The sequence below is a fragment of the Hydra viridissima genome, unplaced genomic scaffold, assembly GCF_058129835.1.
Source record: "Hydra viridissima isolate aposymbiotic clone 2 unplaced genomic scaffold, HvirCarnegie_v1 scaffold_16, whole genome shotgun sequence".
Lineage (NCBI taxonomy): Eukaryota > Metazoa > Cnidaria > Hydrozoa > Anthoathecata > Hydridae > Hydra > Hydra viridissima.
Window position 1 is genome coordinate 3422061 of NW_028324315.1, and position 27949 is coordinate 3450009.

General features: G+C 37.5%; 4 non-coding genes and 2 pseudogenes across 4 annotated transcripts; 3 read left to right on the plus strand and 3 right to left on the minus strand.

The window, feature by feature from the left end:
- The first annotated feature begins 4199 nt into the window (after positions 1-4199).
- LOC145201410 (U2 spliceosomal RNA) lies at positions 4200-4377 on the plus strand (annotated as a pseudogene).
- Positions 4378-4480: 103 nt separating this feature from the next.
- On the plus strand, positions 4481-4644 carry LOC145201397 (U1 spliceosomal RNA). The gene has a single exon (XR_013852786.2). It is a non-coding gene; the product is annotated as a U1 spliceosomal RNA (small nuclear RNA).
- Positions 4645-9905: 5261 nt separating this feature from the next.
- LOC149877413 (U2 spliceosomal RNA) lies at positions 9906-10097 on the plus strand. Its single transcript, XR_016448188.1, has one exon. It is a non-coding gene; the product is annotated as a U2 spliceosomal RNA (small nuclear RNA).
- Positions 10098-15900: 5803 nt separating this feature from the next.
- Positions 15901-16092, minus strand: LOC149877414 (U2 spliceosomal RNA). Its single transcript, XR_016448189.1, has one exon. It is a non-coding gene; the product is annotated as a U2 spliceosomal RNA (small nuclear RNA).
- Positions 16093-26806: 10714 nt separating this feature from the next.
- LOC149877415 (U1 spliceosomal RNA) lies at positions 26807-26970 on the minus strand. Its single transcript, XR_016448208.1, has one exon. It is a non-coding gene; the product is annotated as a U1 spliceosomal RNA (small nuclear RNA).
- A 103-nt stretch (positions 26971-27073) lies between these two features.
- Positions 27074-27246, minus strand: LOC149877416 (U2 spliceosomal RNA; annotated as a pseudogene).
- Positions 27247-27949: the final 703 nt, after the last annotated feature.

The window sequence follows — 27949 nt, forward strand, 5'->3', positions numbered from 1 at the left end:
TGTAAGAATGGAGTCAGTACGTATTTTTTCAGCAAATGTTTGTGGTCTTATTGATGTTAAAAAGCAGAAAATAATTATCCACAAACTCCGGAAAATGCGTCATGACTTCATTTTACTGCAAGAGACGCATCTAAATAACGACCAGGCGAAGGAGTTCCTAGCGAAATGGAAACACGCAGGATTTTTCTCCGCAGGTCGCAACCATTCAGGAGGCACTCTAATTTTACATCAGGGAAATAATATCAACTTTCAGCTAATAGAAAAATTTGAGGATGCGCACGGGCGTTTTAACTATATTATCATCGAAGTTAAGTCGCAGAAATTTTTAATAATTAATGTGTACGCTACGTCCGGACAATCGCGCGATCAAGAAAACGCACGAAAGCTCCTTTGGGAATGCCTCGCTGCGAAATTTAAAAACCTAAACGCTGAAAACTACGCGATAATTTTAGGGGGCGATTTTAACATGGTCTTAAACGAACTAGACAGACACCCTCAACTAACGCGTAAGAAATGCGCTTCGAGCGAAAAATTTAAAAAGCTCTTGAACCTCTTAAATGTAGAAGACCTTTGGAGAGTTTTTAACCCCCACGGACAAGAGTTTACATACAAAGCCACCAACAACATTTCGTATGCGAGACTGGACAGAATCTACACCAGCAAACATCTACGCCAGTTCACTGACATTAAGCACGAACCGATGACATTCTCTGACCATCAGAACGGAGTCGAGGTTACCATAAGCTTAAACTCACTGGACATCGGCAAGACTGTGTGGATACTGAACAGAAAACATCTCAAAAACCCGCAATACAACGAACAAGTCGTAAAACTAATCACCGACTTTAACGAAAAAACGGTAAACTCCACAAACAAGCGAGAAGAGTGGGACGAACTAAAAAACGCCTTAAAAACTCTTTCAAAAACTTTTAGCAGATCTGAGGCGAAGAGCAAACGCGTTGCTGAATTTAAACTAAAAAAGCAACTGCGAAACGCACTTAAAAAAGCGCATTGCAACATCAACATGCGTAACTTAAGCGCTGAACTGAAAATAAAATTAGAGCAATTTGAAATGAATAGAGCGCACGGTGCAGCTGTTCGTGCTAAAATCAAATGGCGCACTCTCGGCGAAAAATGCAACAACTTCTTTTTTCAGCTTGAGAAGACGAAAATTGCTAAGCAAGTCGTCACGCGCATTAAGGATAAGAACGGAATCGAAAAATCAACCACCGAGGAAATTATTAAGGAATTTGAAAGGTTTTACAAACACTTGTACAAGGAGAGCAAAAACAGCCCTGTACACCAAAAGCGTCTTTTAGATCGCGTCGAGGTGAACAGGATAAGCGACTTTCAACAGCATGCGCTAAGCGAGCCCATCACGCTAAAGGAAGTCAATTCGGCCCTCCAAGGCATGACTAACAACAAATCTCCTGGACCCGACGGCCTAACCGTCGAGTTCTACAAGACCCACTTCAACGTCTTGGGAGATGCCATCGTTTCCATGTTAAACGAGGTTGTTAGCAAAAACGAAATGACGACCTCGCAAAAAGAGGCGCTCATATCCTGCATCTACAAAAAAGGCGACAAGTGCGACATTTCTAATTGGCGACCAATCTCCCTCCTGAATACAGATTATAAGATCCTAACTAAAATAATTGCAAATAGGCTAAAACCTGTGCTGGCAACAATATTAAGCGAAGACCAAACCGCGTGCGTGCCGCACAGGACAATTTATCACAACCTAGCCTACACAAGGGATGTCATTCAAATAGCAAATGATTGCCATCTCGACGCGTCTATCATCTCAATAGATCAGGTGAAAGCGTTCGACAGAGTGGACAGAAACTTTCTGTTCGACTGTTTAGACAAATTCGGCTTTAGCGCTAAGTTCGTTAACATCATAAAAACCATCTATTACGACATTAACGCGCGCCTCAAAATAAACGGCTTCACGTCTGAAAAGTTTCAGATACTAAGAGGAGTCAGGCAAGGCTGTCCTTTATCAATGATCCTCTACGTCATACAGGCTGAGATATTCGCCTGCTACGTACGTCAGAATAATAACATCAGAGGCATTACCATAAATGGACATGAAACCAAGCTGCAGCAATACGCCGATGACACCGTCTTTTACATTACCGGCGACAAATCCATCACTGCGCTTGGCAAAGCTCTCAAACTTAACAAAAAGGCGACAGGCGCTAAACTCAACATCCCAAAGTGCCAAGGTCTGTGGCTCGGCCGCAATAGAAACGAGAGCAAACCTAACTATCTAAACTTCACGTGGGACGGCCACTCTCTTAAGAGCCTCGGAGTGGTCTTCACCAACTCGCCTCACGTTCGAAACACCCAGTGGAACGAGTGCATCGAGCAACTCGACAAAAAAATACTCCGCTGGAAGAAGCTCCATTTGTCTTTCAAAGGCAAAGCCATAGCCATTAACCAGACCATACTGAGCAACCTATGGCACTTAGCGTTCACCATCCCGCTGCCAAGCAAGCGTAAGATCAAACTGCTCGAAAGCAAAATTGAGAAGTTCCTATGGAACAACTCCTCCATAAAAACCAACAACTTAGTATCCAAACTTCCCATTCAGAAAGGCGGACTTAACATCGTAAACATCCGCGACAAACTCGTCTCCATCCAAGTGAGCTGGCTCTCCAAGTTCTTCAACCACGATCTCAATGGAGCTTGGAGAGACACAGCCACTTTCATCTTTGACAGATATAGAGACGCCTCCCAGGGTGAGCGCATCTTTCTCACCGCCCACTCGCACACTTCGCTCAAAACTTTGCCACCATACTACCGGCAAATGGCGAAGCACTGGGCCACCATCTATCAGAACTGCGCCATCACAAACCTAACCATCGAGGAAATTCTGAATCAGCCCATATACCATAACCCCCACATACGCCATCACAACAACGCTCTTAAAACAACACCACTCTCTAAACAGCGAAACATCCATCTCATTGCGGACGTAGCAAAAGTGTTTGTTCCTGGCTTTCTAAACTGCGAGCTCACTGGATTGACCGAAAAACATCTCAACAAAGTCATCATGTCGATCCCTCAGCAGTGGAGAGAGAAAATAAACACCCAACATCAAAACTACGACCACCGCAGAGCCAAAATGCATCTCAGGATCAACGGCTCATCCGACATCTCTTTCCGCGAGCTCACGCCCAAAAACGTGTATCGTATTATTTCCGCTAAGAAACATCATAGCGTTCCAACACACTACCACAAATGGAACCTTTATTTTACCGACAGCATGAGAGGCACAACTCAAAAAGAATGGGCTCGACTATTCTTAAACGTGCACAAAAACACCACCAACAACAAAGCTGACGAGGTAAAATACAAAATAATACACTTCGCTATTCCTACCAACTCCATCTTTAAAAAAAGAGGACATGCCCCGGATGACCTATGTCCGCAGTGCATGAAAGCGAAGGAAACATTAGCGCACATGATATACTCATGCGAAAAAGTTCAACCCCTCATAAAATACGCCATATCCATTCTAAACAAAATCTATACTCCGCAGCCTGCCTTCGAAAACACCTTTAAATTTTTCTTATTCTCACACGCAGAGAATGTAAATATTTTTAACCTTGGAAAAAGAATTTTAAACGAGTTGATTTATACCATATATTGTAATAGAATGAGGTCGTTCCATGACCGTTCGACTTTTACAAGACTGAAACTACTCATAGAGTTTCAGTGCAGGCTAAAAAATATTATTTTTGAAGAAAAAGAATTCGCGAAACAAAATAACACACTGGACGACTTTCTCATAGAGTCTCAAAGTATCTGGGATGCAGATCTCAAACTAAATTTAGACACGAATTTAAACATCTATCTGAGCTAAAAGAAATACCCAGATACTAATTGAATAAAAAAAATTTTCTTTTTTTTCGTTTTTTTTTTTCGTTTTTTCGTATTTCAGTGTTTGTAGCGTCTCTCTCGTTTTTTCGTTTTTTCGCTTTTTCGATTTTTTATGTTTTTATGTCCTAAGCCATATGGCATCGTACCTCGGCGTCCGTGTGTTTTGTTTCGTGATTTAGTCCTGCGCTTGTTCAGTCTTGTAAAGTCCTATTCGTGTCCGGTCATGGAGCAGTGGACCATTATTTGTAAATAATATCCATTGTAACATTTTTCGGACACCTCTGCAAGGCATCTGCCGGAGGAGGCAATAAATACCCAATACCTCAAGTGTAGTATCTGTTCTTATCAGTTTAATATCTGGTACGCCGGCATAGTCCGGCTCATATATTAATCTGATTTTTGGCATTTGGTCAAGGGATCGTAGGTTTACCTCGCCCTGACCGCGGGTTGCCTCGGCGTTGCACTACTGCTGAGTGCGGCCCATTAAAAAGAGAAAAAAAAAAAAACGGAACGATGCGGTTAGGGTCCAATCAAAAAACCACAATTGCGAAGATTGGGGCACGTCCGAGGCTCCCCACACAACGGGAAAGGCATACTTACCTGACGGGGAAGTAAACCTGATCAACATGGGGCTTCTTCCAGGGTGAGGCTCTTGCATTGCACTTCGCCTGGGCTGACCCCTGCGATTACCGCTAACGTCGGTAACTCGACCGTACAATTTCTGGTAGTGGGGGCCTGCGTTCGCGCTCGCCCCCTTTAAAGATGCAAAAAAAAAAACCCTCACTCAGCCCTCTATGAGTTACTGGACGTAAACGAGTATTTGAGAAAAGGTATGTTTTATGTGTATTTATATGTTATGTATATATCCTCGAGTGAAGATTTGTCAGTGAGAAGGTAAACAAAGCCTCCTAAAAGTGTAAACACATTTTATTTCGTTCAAAAGTTCTTTGTTGTTGTTTTGTTTTTTTTCTTATAAAATCAATGAAAATCTAGTCGCAACCAGTAAGCGTGATCGAACGGCTGCAACACCAGAAATCATTCAATGAATGGCTGTAATAAAAAAACAATAATGGTAATAATTGTTGAAAGAAAAAAAAATAGTCGCAATAATAAAAATATGATAATAATAGTAAGATTGAAAATAATAACAATCGTAATAATGGTAATAAAAGATGATGATAGCAATAACAGACTAATAATAATACCAACAGCAATGATAATAACGATAATAACAATAGTAATAATCATAAAAAATAAGTAATGGCAATAACAAACTAACAGTAATGATAGTAACAACAATAGTAACAATTTCCATCCATTTTTGTATATTTCATATTGGATTCTGGTATATTTTTTGACTTGTAGTTTATGACTTGAAAACAGCTATTATTGCATGTTTTGATAAGTTGCAGCAAGTCTACAAATCAACTTCGCGTAAGTTTCCAATGCCTTAACAATAATCTTTGAACAGGTGTGTAGCTATGAAATTAGCCTTTGGTATTGTTTAGATTGCCGTTTTGGAACGATTGCAACATAGCCTGAATGTTTGGCAACACACCGCTGCTCGCGATTGTAACACCAAACAACAGCTTGTTTAACTTCTTCGTCGTTGCGAACAGCTAGCTGCAAACGACGAGGAATGATCCTGGCTCTCTGGTTATCGCGTGCAGCATTACCAGCTAGCTGTAAGATTTTCGGCGGAGAGGTTTTCAAAAACTCCAGCTAAGTAGATGGTGCGCCTAAACCGATGAGATTAGACACGACCAATAGGAAACTGAAGAAAGCCACTCTTAGCCTTAGCTTTTCCTCCTTTTCCACGTGCTAACATTTTGTTTTCTACTGAAAACAGACTGACAGACTAGAGATCTCGTGCGGCTTTTTGTTAAACAGAAAAGAGTTTTTTAACCAATAGTAAAAAAGAAATAAACAATGCTCAAATGACGTAATCTTTTAAAAACCAATAGAAGTGCGTAGAACGGAAAAGTTATCAAGTTGGAAACCACAAATCTACTTTAAATTAAATCCAGTTGCAATGCAATGAAAACAAAGAAGAAAAAACTTTCACTGCTAAGCTCGTCGAAATGATCTGACGCACCAAAAGCCGGAGGAAAACAAGCGCCAAAGGTGGCAAAAAAAGGCGAGAAGCGCGCTGGTAAGAAAGGCGGAAAAGTCGCTGGAACTGGTGACAAGAAGCGCAAGAGAAAGAGACGAGAGTCTTATGCCACACAAATTTTAAAAACATTATACGCATTAGAAAATGGGTTCAAATGAAAATATCTGTTGCAATCGTTATATTTTATGGAGCAAACATCGCCGAGAACAAATTAGCTGCTGAAATAAAATACTCGAGTTGTTCTAATCCGTCTTAGTCTATGAACAACTGAAAACCTATTTGTTTTTTGTTGTTGTTGTTTTTTTGTTTGACTTGTTTTTTTTCTTCATTTTTTTTTTTTTTTTCTTTTTTAGAAACGAAAACTATAAGAACTCTATTCCTGCAAAAAAAAAAAAAAAAAAAAAATTTTAGCAAATTACTATTGGCTCCTAGTATTGTTTGTTTGTCACCATGTTTGTGTGCGTCAAGAATGTATAAATTGCATTCAGAATTGTCAATCAAACCAGAGTCCGATTTTTCTTTTTCATTTCTTCGTTGATGATTATAGAAAGACAAACAGCAGCACATTTCTTCCTTCCAGGCGTTGTATACTTATTTAATTATATTCTTATTGGCGCTTACAAGACAGTTAATGTAGTCTTTTGTGGTAAATTTTAAAACTATTAAGCATTAATTGGATAGTTACGAAATAACGAATGTTGTTAATGCTGGTAAGAAAATACTAATAACGAGGAAGTGGATGCAATGTGCTACCGTTAGTACTAACCATAATTTGATCACAAATGGAAAAGAAAGAAAAGAAAACAAAAAACTGTTTGAATAATTTCTTTTGAATAACGAATGTTTTTCTTTAGGAAGGTTGCAGAAAATAAAAGATTGAGAGAGCTTAACTACTTCTTGATTAGAATATGACCATTTTATGTGCAACTGAGGCAGAACATGGTTTTTAAAAATCATTATTCAGATTTAATCATTAGATCTTGCTAAAATTTTTGTTTTTTTTGTCATTAAATGCAAAAAATCTAACTTCTGCTTTTTTTTAAAAAAGAATCACACAAAGGCTTGGGCACTAGTATGAAACCGCAAGCTCTAAGATATCTAAAAGCATGCACTATCTTCCGACCATTCGCTGGGCACGGAAAAAACACATACTACATTTTAGTCACTGTGTATTAAGGTATGCATCAAATACTTGCCAATCGTATTTCGTTCATTTCGGGGTTTCGGGAAGGGGAACAATCAAATAAAAAAAAAAAAGCCTAAGATCGAATGATCGCGTACACTTTTCATCATTTAACTGACAGGTAAACTGAAGGAGTTACTACGCTCCACGAATTTAGTTTAACTTAGTTACTTAGTTACTACGATCTTAGTTTAACAACGGTGTAGTGGTTACGCGCAGTCCTACTAAAGTTATTGGTGTCGGCCTAGCGTCAAGGAGCCGTAAAGGTGCTTTTGGTTTGGTTTGTTTCGAATTAAAAAAAAAAAAAAAAAAAAAAATGGAAGAAAAGAGTATCTAAGACAAAACCAAGACAAGTGAGTTTAGAGGAGTTCCATTTAAGTTTTTATCATTTATCAAGAATGCTTTAAGTAACAAAAAGTACTGCGCTACTTATTTTCAATGTTTTCTACCTTATATTTTAAAACTTGAAGCAGTTTAGCCACTACTGTTTTGTACACTTTACTCTCTCAAGTCTTCAAAAATACTTAAAAATAGTTCCTGATTAAAAAAAAAAATAATGCTTAGAAATAAATTTGCATTTTTAGGGGTAGTCACAAGAGACTTTCAGAGTCCGTCTTGAGTTCCTGAAATATCTGTATTAAAATCTGCACTACCACTGCTACTACTCCTACTACTGCTACTCACAAGAGCATCCCAGTGAGCGAGGAAAAGTGAGGAGTTCTTCTCGCTCGTATCGGTGAGTGAAACAGAAGAAGCATCTTTCTGAGAATTTCTTCTTCTAGTTTGTTCACAGCTTTATTTCTTTTACAGTTAAACTGACACAAGGCCAACAAATGAATGGTCAATTAGGGATACTTTTCAATGGACAATCTGTCCACTTCTTTAAAACAATCCTTTAGTTTGATGAAAGATACGTGACAATTTTTTTTTTAAAAAATGGCATGTTCAATGCACTTTGAATCAAACCTTTTGTTTGGCTTTTTCATAACATGGCTTTTCAATGTTTTACAGAGTTTCTGTTAAAATTAACCCAGCCTCAGGTAGCAAGTCTAAGCATTGAAAATAAAATGTCGAAAGTACTGAATTTTGAGTGTACATATGGTTCTGGGGCAAGGTTGGTTAAGGGTTAAGTTAGGTTAGCATCAGACTTGGCTCAATTGTGGCTGTAACTTAATTGTAATTAAATGTATTTTCATGAAGTAATTGTTATTGTATTTTATAAGGTACAGTCACAAGTAATTGTAATAATATGACTTGTAAGTGAATTACAAGTGCAAGTCATTGTAATTCAGTTGCTATTAAAATTTCAAGTAATCGTAATTCAATTACATTTACAATTGAAATTGACCCAAGTCTGCTAGATAATATTTTTAACTTTGTTCTCCATCAATCCTGAGGTTCTATAATTTAAGCAAATACATTTTTAGGCTTGATTTAGGTTGGGCAATATGTAAAATTTTTTAAAAAAACTTTGCATTCTTCCATTCACCACACTCTGTGAGTTTGTGAAAAATCGAGATATGATGTGCAAGGCTTTTCATGATTTTCTTCGTTATCTCTGCCATAAATTCATTAGTTGGCCTGACAATCTACAATTGCTCGATTGCAAAGTTCCCTGCAGTTTTCTGTATGGCTCTGTGGCTATTAGCATGAATAGAAATCAATTTGTTGACATTCCACCTGATTATGATGAAGGCTAGCTAAATCTTCCAGTATGGTGCTATCTCTATCAGTCCCATGGTTATCTGTGGTCCAGGACTGAGAGCGCACTGTTTAAATGTCCTAAGGTATTGGCATGACGCATGGATGCATGAATATATGTATCAATGCATGCATGCATGCATGCATGCATGTATGTATGTATGTATGTATGTATGTATGTATGGAAGTTTGTTTGTATGTATGTATGTATGTATGTATGTATGTATGTATGTATGTATGGAAAATTGTATGTATGGAAGTATGTATGCACGTTTGTGTGTATGCATGCATTACTTTTGCTAACATGATGCTGTCAACTGTAATTTAGGGTCATAAGTTTGTCCTTTTCCATTTGTTGTTTGATGTTTTGAGTGTTTTAGGTCACTTTTTTAAATTGTTTTACCTTTTTGTCAGTAAACATTTAAGGAGTTCATTTCTTCCAATAAAATGCTTTGTTTAATTTATATGTAAACAGAAATATTTCAAAAATATTTCTTGCTACTCAGTTTAAAGTCTTAAATTAGTTTACACCGTCCAAATTTCTAAACTTCAACTTTGTTTTTTAGATTTTAGTTTGTGAGAAATTGCTATTTGAGGCTAATGACAAACAAATCTTCCTAAGCTCTGCTGTTTTGGTGATGGATTAAAGTACCATCGTTACAACAGATGAAAAGAACATTTAAATACAGAGGTTCTCCAAATGTTTTTTGACAGAAAAAATCTGTCGGGGCGCTAGTATTTTGAGTTGATTTTGGATTGTTCAACTTGGCTTTTGATCGCATTATGCATTTGAATCTGCTGCTGCCCAGTGTTATTTTTAAATCTTGGTTAGTTGGGTTATTTCTGAAAGAAGGTTAAAAAACCCAAATGTTTTAGAATGAAATTGTTGCAGTTTTAGTTTCATACAACGAGCCCATGTTTTCATTGTTCAAACTTACAGTTACCCATCGACTTATTCAAATGCCCACAAGTTTTTTCGTTCAAAGGGAGGGAGCCAGCACACAAATTCGTTGAAAAAGTATCGCTTCTCGGCCTAATGGCTAAGATCAAGTGTAGTATCTGTTCTTATCAGTTTAATATCTGGTACGCCGGCATAGTCCGGCTCATATATTAATCTGATTTTTGGCATTTGGTCAAGGGATCGTAGGTTTACCTCGCCCTGACCGCGGGTTGCCTCGGCGTTGCACTACTGCTGAGTGCGGCCCATTAAAAAGAGAAAAAAAAAAAAACGGAACGATGCGGTTAGGGTCCAATCAAAAAACCACAATTGCGAAGATTGGGGCACGTCCGAGGCTCCCCACACAACGGGAAAGGCATACTTACCTGACGGGGAAGTAAACCTGATCAACATGGGGCCCCATTTTGATCAGATATTATGATTTTTATTTCGGGTCCTCCAGCTAGTTGCCTTGCGGACCCTAGTCATGATTTACACGAGTGTCCGTTAACAAAGTTAAAGAAATTAAAAATAAATAAACTCGTGGCAATCATGACGGCGAACAGAACAGGGCCAAAAAAGTAAAATCAAAAATAAAAAATAAAAGGCCAAAAACAAACGTGAAAAGGAAAAAAAGAAAAAAAGAGAAAAAAAAAGAAAAAATTTCAACGAATAAGAGCTTTTTATTGTTATCGCAAAAAACTACTTAGTTTCAAATTTATTTCGAGTTTATTTTCCTTGTTCCAAATGTTTTTAGTTTCTCTAAGAAAATCATCTAAAGTGTTGTTTTCTTTTGCTATTTGGTATTCGGTATTTATTATTTTTTTAAGTTTTCCTTCAAATTCTTTTAGAAGGTTCTCTTTCGAGAACATGGTTCGCTCATGATGTGCTCTCGTTCTGTTACAATATATGTGAAAGAAAAGTTCGTTAAACATAAAGTTTCCAAAGTTATATTTATGCGCGCTTTCATCAGGTCCAAATAAAAGGAGTTTAAAAGTATTTTTAAAAGGTTCGGTTTTGGGATACAAAATGTTTAAAAAAGAGACTGCGTATTTTATCAAAGGTTGCACCTTTTCACAGTTGAACAACATGTGCGGTAGATTCTCGCTTTCTTTCATGCATTGCGGGCATAGGTCGTCACTGACGTAACCTCTTTTTTTAAAAATTGCGTTTGTGGGCAATGCAAAATGAATAGCTTTATATTTAATTTCGCTCGCTTTATTGTTATTTTGGCTTTTGTGTATTTTATAAAAAAGTTTTTCCCACTCCTTATCGGTAGTGTTGAGCATGCTTTCTTTGAAAATCTTATTCCATTTTAAAAAATGCGTTTTTGTTTTTGCAATTTGCTTTTCCATTAGAATTTTATAGATGGTTTTGGGTTTTAAATTTTGAATGCTTATTTTTAAGTTTTTCGACACCGTTAAAGTCAGGTCAGCTTTGTTGTGGTCGTAGTTTTGATGTTCGTTTTCGATTTTGTGTTTCCAGTCGGGGGGGAGGGAGGATGTGATATGGTCGAGTTCGTTTTTGGTTAGGTTTATCAGTCTGTTGTCGAGGAAGCCCGGTCTGAATACGTTGGAAATGTCTGCCAGTTTTATCAGTTCGTTTCGTTTTGTGTTGTTTGTCGGTGTTAGAGTTTTGTTTTGTTTGCGTATATGTGGGTTGTAGAAGATGGGTTGTCTCAGTATTTGTTCTATGGTGAGGTGTTTGTGCGTTTGGTATTTTGTCAGTTCAGTCCAGTTATTGATCATTTGTCTGTAGTATAGTGGTAAGGTCTTGAGGGTCGCGTCTGAGTGTGCGGTCAGGAAAACTAAGTTTCCTTGACCGGCGTTTCTGTATTTGTTTAGTATATGTTCGGCTGTGTCGCGCCAAGGTCCTGTGTTTTTGCCGTTGAAAAGTTTGGACACCCAGCTCGCTTGGATGGATTTAAGCTTTTCGCTGATGTTTATTATTTTGAGTCCACCCTTTTCAATCGGCAGTTTTGAGATGTTTTTGTTTGTTTTGATATTTTTGTTGTCCCACAAATAGTTCTGAATGATGTTTTCGAGGTTGGTAATCAGTTTTTGGCAGGGTAGAGGTAGGGTAAAGGCAAGGTGCCATATGCCGCTGAGTAGCGACTGGTTTATAATTAGCGCCTTGCCCTTAAAGGAGAGTTTAACCCTCGACCATTTGAGGATTTTCTCTCGGACTTTGCCTACCTCCTCCCTCCACTGTTTGTGGGCACTGTACTCATTGTTGTTAGAAAAGAGAACTCCTAAGCTCTTGAAGCAGGGATCTCCCCACTCGAAGCCTAGGTAGTCCTCCTTGTTTTGAGTGATGTTGGTACCTAGCCACAGTCCTTGGCATTTGTCGCGGTTCAGTTTTGTTCCGGTAGCTCTGTAATGAATGTCTAGTGCGTGTCCAAGTTCGGTAATTGATTCGTCTCCTGTCAAGTAGAAGTTGGTGTCGTCGGCATATTGGAGTATTTTTGTTTCATTTTTGTTAATTATAATGCCTTTAATTTTTGGGTTTTTCCTTATATACCCCGCAAAAATTTCAGCTTGGATGTTGTAAAGCATCATTGAAAGGGGACAACCTTGTCTTACTCCTCTGATTATTTTAATGTTATTAGAAAGAAAACCGTTTATTTTAACGCGCGCGGATATGTCGTAATAAAGCGTTTTAATAAAATTTGTAAATAAAACACCAAAGCCGAAAAAACGTAGGCTATCAAATAAAAAAATACGATCCACCCTGTCGAAGGCCTTCACCTGGTCTATGGAGATTATCGAGGCGTTCATTTTATTTTCATGGGCTATTTTTATGATATCTCTCGTGTAACTGAGGTTGTCGTAGATGGTCCTGTCCGGGATACATGCCGTCTGGCATTCGCTAATTACTTGCGGGAGGACATGTTTCAACCTGTTGGCCAGGACCTTCGACAGTATTTTGTAATCAGTGTTCAGGAGAGATATCGGTCTCCAGTTATTAATATCTTTTTTTTCTCCTTTTTTGTAGAGGCATATAATTATGGCTTGTTTTTGAGAACCCGTCATTTCGCCGTGTCTCAGCACGAAGTTGTACAAAGCAAGCATAGATTCCCCCAAAAGGGGAAAGCTGGCTTTGTAAAACTCCGCGGTAAGTCCGTCGGATCCCGGAGATTTATTGTTCTCCAGTTCCATTATCGCTTTTTTTATTTCAAAAAGTTCTATCGGTTTTTGGAGGACTTTTTTGTTGTTTTTTGAAATTTTTTTGGGTTCTGTGTTTTGGAAGAGATACTTTTGGCTTGAGAGGTCTCTCTCTTCGGTATTATAAAGTTTTTTATAGAAATTCTCAAATTCAGCGATAATGTCGCCGGAGTGTGTTTTTGTTTCTCCGGTTTCCGAATTTATTTCGGTAACGACGGATTTTGCCAGTTTGTTCTTTTCAAGGTTTAAGAAAAATTTGTTGCATTTTTCGCCTTGATATCTCCATTTAATTCTTGCGCGTATCGCCGCTCCTATCGCTCTATTTTTTTCAAAATACTCTATTTTGTTTTTTAGTTCTCTACAAAGAATCACCATGTTGGAGTTTTTGTGTATCTTTTTTTGTGCGTTTTTTAATTTTTTTCTTAGTTTGTATTCCTCTTTTCTTTTTGTTTTTGCTTCTATTTTACTGTACGTTTTAGCGTGGTTTTTAATTGCATTTTTAAGCGCTTCCCACCAGTCGGTGATTTTTTCAAAGTTGTGTATTTGTTCGATTTCTTTTGAGAGAAAGTTTTTAAGTTGTGACTGGTAGTTTTCATTTTTTAAATGCTTGTTATTTAAAATCCAAATATCTTTACCGAAGTCAATTTTTTGAAGTTTTATTTTCGCAGTTATGGCATTGTAGTGATCAGAGAACGTCGCTGGCACGTGGCTTGTTGTTACATATTGCCTAGCGCTTTTGCTGATGTAAATTCTGTCTAGCCTAGAATGCGTTACGTTGTTAGTAGATCTGTAAGTAAATTCCTCTTTGGTGATGTTAAAGGTACGCCACATATCTTCGAGGTCGAATCTGTTTAGGAGATTTTTTAGGCTCAGTGACGAGCCGCACGTTTTTCTATAGAGTTTGGGATATCTATCGGCCTCGTCAAGAACCATGTTAAAATCTCCTCCACAGACGACTAAATACTCGCTCAGATCAAAACTTTGTAATATTTTTATTATTTTTTGAAAAATATTTTTTCTTTCGTTTTGTTGCAGTTTCGTATGACCAGATGTGGCGTAAATATTTATTAAGAGGAATTTTTGTTCCTTTGTTCTAGTAGCCAGAATGTTGAAATTGCCATTTACATCAGCATGCTCAAAGAAAATTTCATTGAGGTAATTAGCGCATAGAATTGCGGTGCCGCGTGTTCTCTCGCCACCAGCAGAAAAGAACGCAGATGCGTTCCATTCTTTTGCCATATGTAAATTTTCTTTTTGATTAAGGTGAGTTTCTTGGATGAAAATAAAATCGCTTTTAAGTTTTTTAAAGTTTCTCAGTACAGTTTTTCTTTTAATTTCGTTTTTTAGACCAGAAACGTTTGCTGAGTAAATTTTTACGCTGCTCATTTTAAACAGGTGAGGACCGTCGACCTGATGGGTCGCCCATCTCTATTACTTGATTTGTATATATAAATATATATAAAAAATAAAAAAAAAAAAAAAAAAAAAAAAAAAAAAAAAAAAAAAAAAAAAAAAATTTTAAAGGAAAGAATAAAAGAAAAAGCGCGCAAAATATAAAGCGCATATATGTAATATATAACTTTTCTCACCCGATCGACTGGTTGAGTGTTTTTGGAACATTTTGTTTCTTTTTTAGGTCAGTTTTTTGCGGTGTTTGCGGTGGGGCGCTTCTTTTCGTTGATTTTTCGACTTTCTTCCAACTGTTGGTATTTTCGTTTTCCATCGCCTCTTCTCGCTTTTTGTTTTCATCAACTCGTTTGCCGCTTTCTTCGGCTTCTTTGTCTCTCCCCTTTTCTTTTATGCTTTCGCTTATCGCTTTGTAAAGATCTACAAGTTCCTCTATGGATTGTGTTTGAAGGTTCACGTATATTTCTTTTTGTTCATATTTCTTTTTTTCTATCTCGATTCCTTCTCTTACGTGCTGTATATAGTTTTCGTGAGCCTTTTGGATATCATCTAGGTTTTCTGGTATTTTCTTGTTTGAGTTTTGTGCTGGTTGACCAGTGGGATCTGCAGCTTGTGAGGCTGCAATGCTGATATCAGTAGTTTGCTGTTTCTTTTGTGTTTCATTGTGTTGGGGAGGGCTCGGGCATCTAAGTTGAGGTTGATGTGTGTTGCCGCATGTTTTGCAGAAGAACGATTTACCAGCAAAGTGTAATGCTATTCGAACTCCCTCTATCTCAATGTGATGAGGAACTTGTTCTAGTTTGACGCCAAGCTTAACGCGAAAGAGCCTTCTTCCGTCTCTGAGATTGGGGTCAAAGGAGTATGTAGTGTGTTTCTTGGAAAATATTTCGCTTACAAAGGGTTTGAACTGCTCTTCTATTTGGTCATCTTCGATCAGCGGATCGCATCTGATGGTAATGAGGAAACCATAGTCTGTCCTCTTTTTTGTAATAATGTTTCTATCACTTCCGCTAATCGAGATGGCCGTGTTGTTTACTTTTTCAGCATCTTCTGCTTTATAAAATTCAGCAACCCAGTTCCCTCTGTTTGCATAAGTGAGGGAAGCTAGTTTGCCTTTACCAACAATGGACACAATTTTTGAAGAAATTTCTTTTGCTCTCTCTTCATGGTATGAGCGGTTGAATGTTTGCCTCGGGTCCATATACACATTTAGATCAACCACCAGTTCCAAGCGTTTGTTGTGGTCGGCTTTAGCGACAGATGCGTAACTTGCCATGTCTGACGACAGTAGAAAGTAGGAGAGTTGAAACGTTCACTTTTCGCAATAAGTTGAAGCTCTTATCTTTTGCCTGAGGAGAAGAAAGACCAATGTTGATCAGGTTTACTTCCCCGTCAGGTAAGTATGCCTTTCCCGTTGTGTGGGGAGCCTCGGACGTGCCCCAATCTTCGCAATTGTGGTTTTTTGATTGGACCCTAACCGCATCGTTCCGTTTTTTTTTTTTTCTCTTTTTAATGGGCCGCACTCAGCAGTAGTGCAACGCCGAGGCAACCCGCGGTCAGGGCGAGGTAAACCTACGATCCCTTGACCAAATGCCAAAAATCAGATTAATATATGAGCCGGACTATGCCGGCGTACCAGATATTAAACTGATAAGAACAGATACTACACTTGATCTTAGCCATTAGGCCGAGAAGCGATACTTTTTCAACGAATTTGTGTGCTGGCTCCCTCCCTTTGAACGAAAAAACTTGTGGGCATTTGAATAAGTCGATGGGTAACTGTAAGTTTGAACAATGAAAACATGGGCTCGTTGTATGAAACTAAAACTGCAACAATTTCATTCTAAAACATTTGGGTTTTTTAACCTTCTTTCAGAAATAACCCAACTAACCAAGATTTAAAAATAACACTGGGCAGCAGCAGATTCAAATGCATAATGCGATCAAAAGCCAAGTTGAACAATCCAAAATCAACTCAAAATACTAGCGCCCCGACAGATTTTTTCTGTCAAAAAACATTTGGAGAACCTCTGTATTTAAATGTTCTTTTCATCTGTTGTAACGATGGTACTTTAATCCATCACCAAAACAGCAGAGCTTAGGAAGATTTGTTTGTCATTAGCCTCAAATAGCAATTTCTCACAAACTAAAATCTAAAAAACAAAGTTGAAGTTTAGAAATTTGGACGGTGTAAACTAATTTAAGACTTTAAACTGAGTAGCAAGAAATATTTTTGAAATATTTCTGTTTACATATAAATTAAACAAAGCATTTTATTGGAAGAAATGAACTCCTTAAATGTTTACTGACAAAAAGGTAAAACAATTTAAAAAAGTGACCTAAAACACTCAAAACATCAAACAACAAATGGAAAAGGACAAACTTATGACCCTAAATTACAGTTGACAGCATCATGTTAGCAAAAGTAATGCATGCATACACACAAACGTGCATACATACTTCCATACATACAATTTTCCATACATACATACATACATACATACATACATACATACATACATACAAACAAACTTCCATACATACATACATACATACATACATACATACATGCATGCATGCATGCATGCATGCATTGATACATATATTCATGCATCCATGCGTCATGCCAATACCTTAGGACATTTAAACAGTGCGCTCTCAGTCCTGGACCACAGATAACCATGGGACTGATAGAGATAGCACCATACTGGAAGATTTAGCTAGCCTTCATCATAATCAGGTGGAATGTCAACAAATTGATTTCTATTCATGCTAATAGCCACAGAGCCATACAGAAAACTGCAGGGAACTTTGCAATCGAGCAATTGTAGATTGTCAGGCCAACTAATGAATTTATGGCAGAGATAACGAAGAAAATCATGAAAAGCCTTGCACATCATATCTCGATTTTTCACAAACTCACAGAGTGTGGTGAATGGAAGAATGCAAAGTTTTTTTAAAAAATTTTACATATTGCCCAACCTAAATCAAGCCTAAAAATGTATTTGCTTAAATTATAGAACCTCAGGATTGATGGAGAACAAAGTTAAAAATATTATCTAGCAGACTTGGGTCAATTTCAATTGTAAATGTAATTGAATTACGATTACTTGAAATTTTAATAGCAACTGAATTACAATGACTTGCACTTGTAATTCACTTACAAGTCATATTATTACAATTACTTGTGACTGTACCTTATAAAATACAATAACAATTACTTCATGAAAATACATTTAATTACAATTAAGTTACAGCCACAATTGAGCCAAGTCTGATGCTAACCTAACTTAACCCTTAACCAACCTTGCCCCAGAACCATATGTACACTCAAAATTCAGTACTTTCGACATTTTATTTTCAATGCTTAGACTTGCTACCTGAGGCTGGGTTAATTTTAACAGAAACTCTGTAAAACATTGAAAAGCCATGTTATGAAAAAGCCAAACAAAAGGTTTGATTCAAAGTGCATTGAACATGCCATTTTTTAAAAAAAAAATTGTCACGTATCTTTCATCAAACTAAAGGATTGTTTTAAAGAAGTGGACAGATTGTCCATTGAAAAGTATCCCTAATTGACCATTCATTTGTTGGCCTTGTGTCAGTTTAACTGTAAAAGAAATAAAGCTGTGAACAAACTAGAAGAAGAAATTCTCAGAAAGATGCTTCTTCTGTTTCACTCACCGATACGAGCGAGAAGAACTCCTCACTTTTCCTCGCTCACTGGGATGCTCTTGTGAGTAGCAGTAGTAGGAGTAGTAGCAGTGGTAGTGCAGATTTTAATACAGATATTTCAGGAACTCAAGACGGACTCTGAAAGTCTCTTGTGACTACCCCTAAAAATGCAAATTTATTTCTAAGCATTATTTTTTTTTTTAATCAGGAACTATTTTTAAGTATTTTTGAAGACTTGAGAGAGTAAAGTGTACAAAACAGTAGTGGCTAAACTGCTTCAAGTTTTAAAATATAAGGTAGAAAACATTGAAAATAAGTAGCGCAGTACTTTTTGTTACTTAAAGCATTCTTGATAAATGATAAAAACTTAAATGGAACTCCTCTAAACTCACTTGTCTTGGTTTTGTCTTAGATACTCTTTTCTTCCATTTTTTTTTTTTTTTTTTTTTTTAATTCGAAACAAACCAAACCAAAAGCACCTTTACGGCTCCTTGACGCTAGGCCGACACCAATAACTTTAGTAGGACTGCGCGTAACCACTACACCGTTGTTAAACTAAGATCGTAGTAACTAAGTAACTAAGTTAAACTAAATTCGTGGAGCGTAGTAACTCCTTCAGTTTACCTGTCAGTTAAATGATGAAAAGTGTACGCGATCATTCGATCTTAGGCTTTTTTTTTTTTATTTGATTGTTCCCCTTCCCGAAACCCCGAAATGAACGAAATACGATTGGCAAGTATTTGATGCATTTTTTTTTTTTTTTTTTTTTGATGCATTTTTTTTTTTTTTTTTTTTTTTTTTTTTTTTTTTTTTTTTTTTTTTTTCTTGATATATTTACAATATATAATTATTTACATTTTTTTTTACCGTTTTATATATACATAAATATTATTTACAATGTTATTTGTACAAAGTTTTTCGTTTTTGATAATAAATATTTCCGTCTGGTGGAGGAGTGGAAATTTGTTATGTTTTTTTTTTTTTTTTTTTTTTCTCTTTAGAAGGAAAATATAGAGAAAGAAAGGATTGGGGAAAGAGAGAAAAGTAGCAAAAATAAGGACATGGTGTTTGAGATGTTAAATAGTTTTTAGAGAATAGAAAGAGGTATAGATAAAGTAATATGATATGATTTCTCATATCATATTGGTTTAAGTTAGATTTAGTATAAGATCATAGGATCAAAAGGATTTATTAAAGAGATTTTATGAACGGCGTTTATGTTTTAAATTTTACCGTTTGAGAGATTTTAAATGTTGATTTTAAATTTTCCATCTTTAAGGGAACATAGAATGTCCATATGACAGAAATGATCACAAAAGATGTTTAAGGTGTTTCTTTCTGCGTGATGGTCATACTTTCTCTTTATTAAATCTTTAATTTTATTAACGATTTTTCGGATAATATTTTGTGAATCTACTTTTCCTTTTCTTAGCACCGCGTGGCAGCGTCCGCTCCATATCTCACCCATTATGATCTGAGTGAGCGTCAGAAGCAAACGCGACACCGGGTGCCTCTCCGACAAATGCGCAATGTCGAGAAGAAAAATAGAATTTGCCGGTTTTATTATTCTGCTCGGCACGAAGGATTTGTAAATGTGTTTGAAATATTCCCAAATTTCAACCGAGGGAGGACAAAGGGTGAAGATGTGAATCGCGTCTTCTACGCGCCCGCATGTTGTGCAGTTTTTGTTTTTGAATGATTTTTGTCGTGAGTTTCTCGTTAGTAAAGTCGCTGTCGGTAGACTGTTGTGTAAGAATCTGTAAAGTATGTTTTGGGTCGTACCGTGTGCATGCGAAGTAAAGTTCCTTTTCCAAATTAATGTAAAGGGCAGTTTTGTTTTCGTCACTCCAGTCCAGTAGCGTTCTGCAGTCACAACCGTCTTTTTGTTTTTTGTTATTTGTGTGTATATGGATTTGCATGTTTTGTTAGTTATGTCAAATATGAATGGGTGTTCGGTCAAGTATTGTACTGTTGTTTTGTAGTATTGTGGCGTTTTGTCGTCCCAGTGTTTTGGAAAGTCGTTTTGTCTGAGAAAGGTCCAGTCAGGGTGTATGTGTGTGAATTTTGTCAAAGAGCTCGCCAACCAGTATTTATAGAGATGATGGCAGTCATGTGTGTCTCCAGCGCATCTCTGTCTCAGTTGAAACAGAGTTTTTAGGTGTAGCGCGAGACATTGGTCTTTTGGTGAGAGTATACCAAGACCTCCGCTTTTGGTAGGGAGGAAAAGAGTGCTTCTTTTAACAGGGTTGTAATTTTGTTTTTGCCAAAGGTTGTCAAAGATGGTGGCGTGTAGGCGTGTCTCAACCCATTTAGGCATGGGGAGTGTGTTTGCCAAAAACCATACCTTCGACAGACCCAAAGCATTATAAAGCAAGGCTTTTCCTCTCAATGATACCAGGCGGAGTCTCAGAAAGTTTAAAGTTTTTTCAACCTTGTTTAGTGTTGTTGTCCAGTTTGAGTTTATGGTTTGCGATAGTTTTGCATGAAAGGTGACTCCCAGAATTTTCATTCCGTTCCCGTTCGTCCAAGCTATGTCTTGTAGATTAGCGTCGGAAACGGGTTCGAAACCGCCCAGAGCCAAACCTCTCGTTTTAGAAGCGTTTATAATAGAACCGCTGGCTTTTTGAAAGATACTTACCTTCCGGAAGAAATTTTGAACAGACTTGCCGTTTCTGGCGAAAAGAAGAGAGTCGTCGGCATACTGCTGGATTTTTAAAGGTTTTGATGTGCCAGGCAAAGGGTAGCCTTCGATGCCGTCATCCGCTCTGACCAGCAGAGCTAGCGTTTCCGCGACGAAAACGTATAACAGCAGCGACAGCGGATCGCCCTGCCTGACACCGCGCTCTGTATGGAAGAAAGGTGATAAGAATCCGCCATTGATGATAGATGCTGAGACGTTAGAGTAAAGAGTGGTTATGAACGAGATGAAGTTCTTGCCTAAATTGTATTTTTCTAGAATTTTGATAAGAAAGGAGCGATCGACTTTATCAAAAGCCTTTTCTTGGTCGATGGACAAGATGAAACATGGAGTTTGTTTAAGCTCAGCGTATTCTATTAAATCCCGGACTAGGTGTAAGTTTGAAAAGATGTTTCTTCCCGGGATGCCGCACGTTTGGTTTGGCTCTATGATTTTTCCCATCACTTTTGACAGCCTTAGCGCGAGAGCTTTTGTTATTATCTTATAGTCCGCGCCAAGGAGGGAAATGGGGCGCCAGTTTTTCTGGTCTGTTAAGTCACCTTGTTTTGGAATGAGCGATATGATGGATTTTCTCATGGATGGTGTGGTTTGTTTTTCTGTGAATAAAATATGGTTGGCGAGCTCTTCGAAATCGTCTTCCAGATCCTGCCAGAAGGTTTTATAGAACTCGGCCGGAAGACCGTCATAGCCTGGTGACTTTCCGTTTTCAAACCTGTTCAGCGCCGCCTTTAGCTCTTGTTTTGTTAGGCGCTCGTTGAGTAGTTGGTTCTCCTCAGCGCTTAGAGCGTTCTTGATATGGGCCAGAACGTAGTCTTGACTGTTTTTACAGAGTTCTGTTTTCGTGAACAGGTTTTGATAATAGGTTTTGAGGGAGTGTAGAATTTCACCAGGCTCACTTGTCAATGATCCGTCGCTTTTCCGTATTTCGGATATGGTCTTACGTTTTTGCTGCGACTTCTCAAGATTGACAAGGAAATTTGACGGCCTTTCGCCCTCTTCTAGCAGTTTCTGTTTTGTGCGCACGCTTACGCCAGGGAACTGCAAATCAAAAAGTTTTTCTCGCGTGTCGCTGATATCATCCGCGTTCGCCAAAATATTTTTTTCTAGGTGGTGAAGGTGATGTTGAAGGCGCCTGATTTCGCGTATTTTGGTTTGGCCTGCTTGCGCTGCGTTCTTTTGCAGTTCCGCCGCAATAAGCGCTTTGAAATCATCCCACCAACTCAGAGTGGAAGAGTAGGATGATTTCTTTGCGCGCAGGTCGCGAATTAGAGTTTTGATGTTTTGTTTGACTTCCTCGATTTCAATAAGGGAACAATTTAGCTTCCAGTACCCTGGTCCTCTCCTTATCGTTTTAAAATGGAGCGTGGTTGTCATGAAGTCGTGATCGGAGAAAGTGTTTGTCAATATGTCTGTGCGCGTCGCTCTTGTCGCGTCGTCATGTCGGCAGTAAATTCTGTCCAGTCTGCATTTGACGTTATTGTTTGTCCAAGTGTAAGCCCGTTTGTCCTTGTGTTTCGCGCGCCATACGTCTGTTAGTTTGTAGCGGTTTTTGAATTTGTCTAGTTGTACTGTTCCGGTGGTGTGATAGTTTGCATAGTTTGAGTCTTGTGTGTCTAGCGTAACGTTTTCCACCATATTAAAGTCGCCTGCTAATATGATGGGGAGTCCTGTGTTTTGTGAATAGTCATGCAGTCCGTCAAAAAAATCGTAACGGTCGCTTGGGATGTTCGGTGCGTATACGTTGATGATATGCATGTCGTGTTTTTCAAAGCAAATTATGGCGCTTAATATTCTACCATGGTTATCCCTTTTTAGTTCGTTTAGTTGAATATTGGACTTGCAGAGGATAGCCACCCCACAACTCGAGCTGCTGGGACCCGAGTTCCAGATGGACGCACCCGACCATTCGTCACTCCACTGTTTTGCTGTGGTGGGTCCGGAGCCCGTTTCCTGAAGGAGGATAAGATCATAGGAGGAATTTTGGAGAAACCCGAAAAAATTGGTGCGTTTTGTCGGGTTGTTCAACCCGCGTATGTTGCATGTTAAAATATTAAGCGCCATGGAGGAGAGGACCAGTTTGCGTTTTTCGCGAGTTCGCTTAAGCACTTTTGGCAAATAACAAAATTGATGTAAAATGAAGAAAAGTTCATATGACATTTTAAACAAAGTTTTAAAATATTACTCATTTTTTGGAAAGGCATAACTAAAGCTGATAAAAAATACTTAGAAGAGAAGAAAGGATATAGCAGATTAAGATCATGAGTTAAAAAAAATAGTAAAAGGAGTAGAAAAAGAAAAGGACTCACTGAGTTTCTTCCACACATCTTGAAGTGGTGATATCCTCTTCGTCAAAACTCAGGTCAGCATCTTCTTCGACATTTTGATCTGTAACGCTGGTTTGATTTTTAAAGTTAGCAATTTTGGACTCGTCCTCAATATTAAAATCAATGTCACTGTCAATTACTGCAGGTAGAGTTGTATTTCTTTGAATAGATTTCTTTGGGTTCGTCTTTTCCCTTCTTCCTCTCTGCCGCATTCGCGTGAAGGAATGTCGGAAATCACTGGTTTCAGCATTTTCGGATTCCGCCTCTGCAGGGGGAGGAATGACTGGAACTTCGGCTTCCACCCGTTTTGTTGGAACTTGTTGAATTTCGAGAGTTGGTGGGGTGGAAACTTTTGTATCATTTGTCTTTTCAATGTATTCCGATGTTGTTTTTATTTCTGGTTGACCTCTGTGTTTATATCGCAGGGTCAAACCGTCCACGTTCTCATATCTGGGCAAGGGGTTTATGTTTGGATTATTCCAATTTGATATAATTATTATGACATTTCCGGTGCATATTTCCTCGCCCTCCACCTTAACTTTTTGATAGTAAAATGAGTCGACATTTCCTCTTCCTTTTGCGAGGTGAGTTGCTAATGCAGACAAAGCGCTCGTGCAGCCGTTCCTAAGGATTCCAATTGGTATGTTTTGTACCAATACATGGACCTTAGGGATGTATTTCTGCTTGAACTTAAGAGAAACTCCTTTGATGACAATTTCACTTGTAAGAAAATATGTAAGATCATTACTACAGTGTAGGGCAAACTCAAATTGGCGGTGTGAGAAGTGCCTTGTAATACCCCACACAGAAGAAAGAAGGTTTTTGGCTTTTAAAGCTATGATAAAGTCTTGGATGTTGCAGTTAAGGTCTCCATAGCAACAAACAAGAACTGATGCATTTTCGTTGTACGAAGTTCTTGTGTTGAAAACACCAAGATTAACCTTGTTTAGTTTGGGTTGAGAAGAAACAGCGTTTGAGCCAACAGCACTTGCGTAGCTGATGGGAGGTTTGATAAGAGTCTTTTCGATATCAACTTCCATACTTGCAGAAGCCATAAAGTAAATATAGCCAACCAAATAAGTAAGCCAAAAACTAAATATCCACACGCCAAGTAACAAAGTAAGCCAGATAGTTATAAAAATAACTGTTTTCACTATTCACTATAATTCTCGATGCAATACCTTAATACACAGTGACTAAAATGTAGTATGTGTTTTTTCCGTGCCCAGCGAATGGTCGGAAGATAGTGCATGCTTTTAGATATCTTAGAGCTTGCGGTTTCATACTAGTGCCCAAGCCTTTGTGTGATTCTTTTTTAAAAAAAAGCAGAAGTTAGATTTTTTGCATTTAATGACAAAAAAAACAAAAATTTTAGCAAGATCTAATGATTAAATCTGAATAATGATTTTTAAAAACCATGTTCTGCCTCAGTTGCACATAAAATGGTCATATTCTAATCAAGAAGTAGTTAAGCTCTCTCAATCTTTTATTTTCTGCAACCTTCCTAAAGAAAAACATTCGTTATTCAAAAGAAATTATTCAAACAGTTTTTTGTTTTCTTTTCTTTCTTTTCCATTTGTGATCAAATTATGGTTAGTACTAACGGTAGCACATTGCATCCACTTCCTCGTTATTAGTATTTTCTTACCAGCATTAACAACATTCGTTATTTCGTAACTATCCAATTAATGCTTAATAGTTTTAAAATTTACCACAAAAGACTACATTAACTGTCTTGTAAGCGCCAATAAGAATATAATTAAATAAGTATACAACGCCTGGAAGGAAGAAATGTGCTGCTGTTTGTCTTTCTATAATCATCAACGAAGAAATGAAAAAGAAAAATCGGACTCTGGTTTGATTGACAATTCTGAATGCAATTTATACATTCTTGACGCACACAAACATGGTGACAAACAAACAATACTAGGAGCCAATAGTAATTTGCTAAAATTTTTTTTTTTTTTTTTTTTTTGCAGGAATAGAGTTCTTATAGTTTTCGTTTCTAAAAAAGAAAAAAAAAAAAAAAAATGAAGAAAAAAAACAAGTCAAACAAAAAAACAACAACAACAAAAAACAAATAGGTTTTCAGTTGTTCATAGACTAAGACGGATTAGAACAACTCGAGTATTTTATTTCAGCAGCTAATTTGTTCTCGGCGATGTTTGCTCCATAAAATATAACGATTGCAACAGATATTTTCATTTGAACCCATTTTCTAATGCGTATAATGTTTTTAAAATTTGTGTGGCATAAGACTCTCGTCTCTTTCTCTTGCGCTTCTTGTCACCAGTTCCAGCGACTTTTCCGCCTTTCTTACCAGCGCGCTTCTCGCCTTTTTTTGCCACCTTTGGCGCTTGTTTTCCTCCGGCTTTTGGTGCGTCAGATCATTTCGACGAGCTTAGCAGTGAAAGTTTTTTCTTCTTTGTTTTCATTGCATTGCAACTGGATTTAATTTAAAGTAGATTTGTGGTTTCCAACTTGATAACTTTTCCGTTCTACGCACTTCTATTGGTTTTTAAAAGATTACGTCATTTGAGCATTGTTTATTTCTTTTTTACTATTGGTTAAAAAACTCTTTTCTGTTTAACAAAAAGCCGCACGAGATCTCTAGTCTGTCAGTCTGTTTTCAGTAGAAAACAAAATGTTAGCACGTGGAAAAGGAGGAAAAGCTAAGGCTAAGAGTGGCTTTCTTCAGTTTCCTATTGGTCGTGTCTAATCTCATCGGTTTAGGCGCACCATCTACTTAGCTGGAGTTTTTGAAAACCTCTCCGCCGAAAATCTTACAGCTAGCTGGTAATGCTGCACGCGATAACCAGAGAGCCAGGATCATTCCTCGTCGTTTGCAGCTAGCTGTTCGCAACGACGAAGAAGTTAAACAAGCTGTTGTTTGGTGTTACAATCGCGAGCAGCGGTGTGTTGCCAAACATTCAGGCTATGTTGCAATCGTTCCAAAACGGCAATCTAAACAATACCAAAGGCTAATTTCATAGCTACACACCTGTTCAAAGATTATTGTTAAGGCATTGGAAACTTACGCGAAGTTGATTTGTAGACTTGCTGCAACTTATCAAAACATGCAATAATAGCTGTTTTCAAGTCATAAACTACAAGTCAAAAAATATACCAGAATCCAATATGAAATATACAAAAATGGATGGAAATTGTTACTATTGTTGTTACTATCATTACTGTTAGTTTGTTATTGCCATTACTTATTTTTTATGATTATTACTATTGTTATTATCGTTATTATCATTGCTGTTGGTATTATTATTAGTCTGTTATTGCTATCATCATCTTTTATTACCATTATTACGATTGTTATTATTTTCAATCTTACTATTATTATCATATTTTTATTATTGCGACTATTTTTTTTTCTTTCAACAATTATTACCATTATTGTTTTTTTATTACAGCCATTCATTGAATGATTTCTGGTGTTGCAGCCGTTCGATCACGCTTACTGGTTGCGACTAGATTTTCATTGATTTTATAAGAAAAAAAACAAAACAACAACAAAGAACTTTTGAACGAAATAAAATGTGTTTACACTTTTAGGAGGCTTTGTTTACCTTCTCACTGACAAATCTTCACTCGAGGATATATACATAACATATAAATACACATAAAACATACCTTTTCTCAAATACTCGTTTACGTCCAGTAACTCATAGAGGGCTGAGTGAGGGTTTTTTTTTTTGCATCTTTAAAGGGGGCGAGCGCGAACGCAGGCCCCCACTACCAGAAATTGTACGGTCGAGTTACCGACGTTAGCGGTAATCGCAGGGGTCAGCCCAGGCGAAGTGCAATGCAAGAGCCTCACCCTGGAAGAAGCCCCATGTTGATCAGGTTTACTTCCCCGTCAGGTAAGTATGCCTTTCCCGTTGTGTGGGGAGCCTCGGACGTGCCCCAATCTTCGCAATTGTGGTTTTTTGATTGGACCCTAACCGCATCGTTCCGTTTTTTTTTTTTTCTCTTTTTAATGGGCCGCACTCAGCAGTAGTGCAACGCCGAGGCAACCCGCGGTCAGGGCGAGGTAAACCTACGATCCCTTGACCAAATGCCAAAAATCAGATTAATATATGAGCCGGACTATGCCGGCGTACCAGATATTAAACTGATAAGAACAGATACTTTTTTTTTTTTTTTTTTTTTTTTTTTTTTTTTTTTTTTTTTTTTTTTTTTTTTTTTTTTTTTTTTTTTTTTTTTCCTTACGTCATTATTTATTTACAAATAAGAATTTACATTGTTAATTCCAGTTTATAATATATAAGCGTGGCTATTACCCCACGCCCTTATAAAAAATACATACATCCTCAGGATCCACTGGGATCCCTTGGACATATCCGTGGACTATTTGATATGTACAGGATTTTTTATTTATTTATTTATTTTTCTCAGTTGATATATTTTATATATTTAACAGCTCGCCTTTTTATAAGAAGAAGAGTTTAAGAGATTTTGGCGTAGTTTATAATATATAAGCGTGGGTATTACACCACGCCCTTAAAATATATACATACATCCTCCAGATCCACCGGGATCTTTTGGACATATTCGTGGGGATGTCGTAGTTTAAAATATAAAAGCGTGGTTATTACACCACGCCCTTAAAATAAAAACATACATCCTCCGGTCCCACGGGGATCCATTGGACATATCCGTGGGGAAGTGGTGTTATTATTTAGAATGTAAATTTAAGGGTTTTGTCTTTTGCGTCACATAAGGCATTATTTATTGATATCATGCTGTGGAATTTTTCCACATTATTTTCCCTAGCGTATTTGTTGTATTTTGATTTGCAAATGTATTTTATTTCTGATTTTATCTTTTCTACTACCGCCGTAGCAGTT